The sequence below is a fragment of the Trichosurus vulpecula genome, chromosome 9 (genome assembly GCF_011100635.1).
Source record: "Trichosurus vulpecula isolate mTriVul1 chromosome 9, mTriVul1.pri, whole genome shotgun sequence".
Classification (NCBI taxonomy): domain Eukaryota; kingdom Metazoa; phylum Chordata; class Mammalia; order Diprotodontia; family Phalangeridae; genus Trichosurus; species Trichosurus vulpecula.
The window spans coordinates 206,324,091-206,328,299 of NC_050581.1; positions in this window are offsets into that span (position 1 = coordinate 206,324,091).

The window sequence follows — 4,209 nt, forward strand, 5'->3', positions numbered from 1 at the left end:
AGCAAATCAAAACACACAGATCAATATACATTGGTTGGCAACAGTTTTTATTTTAATATTGCCTTTTAAAGACTTGGTGGAGAGAAATGCAAAATGGATTTAAAAGTATCATAGATATGTTCAGGAATAAATACATGCTGTCCTGGAGAGGGAGATGGGGAAGAAGAGGGCAAAATGGAGTCACCATCTTTCATTGTCTCTTCTTACAAGTTCAGCAAGCAGGATTTGTCTAGACATTCCTATTGACCCAGAATCACTTTCTGGTCTCATCACTGAAGCTTTTCTTTGGATTTTATGGCATATACTCAGTGGTGACTGGTAAATGTTTAACAACCACCTCTCCAGAATTCTCAATCTCTCTCTCTCTCTCTCTCTCTCTCTCTCTCTCTCTCTCTCTCTCTCTGTGTGTGTGTATATATATATATATATTATAGATAGATAGATATAGATATATGCACATATATGTATGTATATATGTATGACATTCTTTTAGGTTTAATCAATTATTAATATTCTCTCCATTACCTTCTTAAGACTAGAACCTCAACAAAACAAACCCCAAGTGTTAGCATTTGCTTATTTCCAAAGTGTAAATGTCTACACTGAAAATTTCACAATATAAATTGGCTCCCCAAGCACTGAATAGACTTTCCCCAAAATCTTCTGTTCTGTTTCTCAATACCCTAACTATACCCATTGAGTTTATTGCCTGTTGCAAGCTCTTTTCATACCTCTACCTTCATTATTGATCAATACAGCATTATCTGTGGCCCAGGCATTGATATTGTTCCATTTGCTTCCTAGTTGGCATCTCTCATCTTCTCACACTTTCTGATGTACAGAAGTTATTTTCTGTTAAGAGATATTTACTGATCTTGCACTATTCCTCAAGAAGTGTGAGTGAATGGAAAAGGGGATATTTTTTCAGTAATAGCTTCAAGTCTCTCTAAAGGCTCAAAAATATAAACACCAGTGAATCTCTGAAAACATTTCTCCCCAGAGTCAGAAATTTTGCATTCTCTTGCAAAATCAGGTTCAGTACACTTGACATATTTAGTTACACAACATAACATCAAATAAATGCTTCATAAACCTAAAAGTGTTATATAAGTTGGAGTTGACTTTATAATCATCTGATATGATTCTTTCATTTTAATGATGAGGAAACTGAGGATTGGAGAAGTAAAGTCAATTCTCCAAATTCACACAGGCATTAACAAATCATAGGATCTCTGTGGTAATCTAGTTCAATCCATACATGACCCATATTGCCTTTGTTATATAATTGACAAATAACAATATGATTTTAAGGCACAAAGGGCATTGGGCATTAGTTTTCCCTAGGCTAAACATCCCTAGTTCTCTCAAACACTCATAATCTGGTAGGAAGTGACAGCACTGGCAAAAGACCCCAGGTCTTTCTCTCCGCCTAGCGTTTTCTCTCCTGCTTCCCCTGCTTCCTGCCTGCCTGTCTTTCTGTATGACAGAGGAATACCATGTGGAGAGTGATTACCTTCTCTTTGTTGTTTCTTACTCATTAGCTAGCTCATGAAACATTTTTCCTATTGATCTTCCCTCTGCAGCAGAAAGACACCCAGGAAAGCAGACAATCCACTCTGCCCCCTTTGCTATACAGTAGTGTTGCCAGCTGAGGAAGGACAACTCAGCTGCAAAACCCAGTGTCACATCAAAAACAACCTTGAAATCCCCCAGTTCCCTTAAAAATCCATTTCCCACTGAGCTTCTTACAATCCCGATGGAAAGAGAGTAAGCCAGAATGCTGAGAGTATATTGAATCCTGCATCATATGATTTTCAGGAGGAAGGCTTTTCAGGTGTTAGCAGCTCTCTTTACCTTTGGCTGGGCACAGTACCAGGCAATTCAGAGCAGTAGTGGCTCCTAGAATCAGCAGCCCTCCCTCCCTGGCTTATTCTGGCTTCTTCGTGGCCTTAGCTCCAATATATGGTCAGGACACACCAGCCTTAGGCAAAACTACAAAGTAGATGATGTTTGCCCTTGGCCCTTTTACTTCTCCTATTAGGTCCTTCTCCCAGAGACTGGAATTAGTTCCTCAGTTATCTACCTTTATCTCAGCCAGCTGCTTATGAATCCTCTCTTTGGTGCTGGCTATTAGCACTCAAAATATTTAAGTTATTACTATAAACTCCACCAAGGACAAGCAATGAGCGGCCAATACTAGTGCCCCAATAACATTTAACCACTCTGCATCAATTAGCTTTTACAAAGAAATATTTCTTTTGAAGATAGAGCAAAAACCAAGTACCAAAATTTCCCCCGAAGTATTGGGACATACTCTGTCCCATGCCATCTCCCTCTACAGAAGTCAATTCAAAACTTAGTTCAGTTCCTACATTGCACTGATGTCATCAATTTCATATTGGCACAGCTACCGACATATAATAGGCATTTAATAAGTGATTATTAGCTGACTGACTGACAAGTGAGTCCTTCTACTAGACTGGGGTCCTGGAAATCACTCCTGAAAATCTTTGTTCCTTGTGGTAATGAAACTAATCTGGCTGCCAAACCAAATCTGGATTCTTACTCCAGGATGCCTGTAGCTCACTCTCTTAAACTTTGAAATTGCTAAGGTTAGGGACTCTACTCCTTTTACTGCATGGTCTTTTACTGGACAAAATGGTTTGGAAGAGCCACTGTGGAGAATGGGATAATGAACTCATAAGGGAGATATAATATAGTAGAATTGCCTAGGAGCAGTGAGGGCCCAGTTGAGATTATGTAACATAAATCTGAAGTGAACCCAGTCAGAATGATTGCATTACTTTCCCCAACTTTGTTAAGCAGCACCTGTGTAGGAATTAAGGTGATGAATGATGGGAGTGATTCAAGGTTCAGGCCTGACTAGCCATAATCATTGATATGATAAGGGGGCTAGAGATTCAATAGAAAACGATATTGTAGAGTTGAATTGGTTCACCAAGAGACAAAATGGAGAGAAGAGAAGAGAATGGCTAGTGCAAGGGAGATGGCTGCAGAAAGATTTGAGGAATCAAGAGATTGAAAGACACTGGGGTTTTATAAGGGAAGGCAGAGGTAGAGGTGAAAAATCAGTGGGTTGTGGTCAGATAAGGAGATTTCAGAATTCTTGAACATAGAAGTAGTATATTTGTAGGCAAAGGCAAGATCAAGGATGTGATCATCTCTGTGTTTGACTGAATTTGGGTGGAGGAGTAGCTCACGGCAGGTGAGTAGATTGAGGAATGTAGTGGTTATGGTATTTGATGGAGAATTGATATATGTGTATTCATGTCTCCTAGTATGAGGGCAGGAGTTGGGGAGAAGAGAAAAATTGTGAGTCAAGTACTGAGCTCATTCAAAAAGGAAAGGGAGCTACTTGAGGGTCTGTAGACAATAGCTACCAGATTTTTGATTGGGTGGCAAATAAGAATAGTATAAACTCCAAAGGAAGAGGGAGAGGAAGAACCTGGAAGAGGCAATGGAGATCAAGGAGTATGCCATGTCTTTTCCCTTGACCAGTGAGCCAAGGGGAATAAATGAAAGTGCAGCCAGTACTGGAAAAGGTGGTCAGGAAGACTATGTCATCAGGGGGGAAGTCATGAGAACTAGTAGATGGAAGGAATGGGAAAGAAAATATTTAAGATGAAGGGAAGTCTGTTGCCTATGTTACAGGAATTCCAGGTGGCACAGTGAAAGGGCTGTGTGGAGTTGGGATGAAACTTTGGGGTGGAAGGTTAGTGGGGGAGGGTAGGAAGGAAGAATCATATGGTAGAGAGGAAATGAATTTAAGGATGGTAGACAGCTTTTTCTAGGAATTTGTCTGAAAAAAGAATAGGATATGTATGAGTGTAAGTATACATATATATATATATATATATAATATGTGTGTATTTGTATATGTGTATACATATGTGTGTATATGTGTATGAAAATAGCTTAAAGGGATGATTTGGTCCATTTGTGGCTTTTTGTACTTCTTTAATGATGAAGGAAGAGTAACAGAAGGAAGAAGAGGGAGTATGTGTTTATGGGCAAGAGAAAAGTAGCAGTGGAAAATAATGAAACTGAAGATTAGATGGGGGGATGATGGGAGTCAGGGCATAGAGAAAATGGAAAGGCAAAATCAAGAGTTCGTGTAAAGAGGTTGGGCTTATCGAGAACAAAGATCACCCCTTTTTCCAACAGGAGAGTAAAGGAGGATAAAATTAG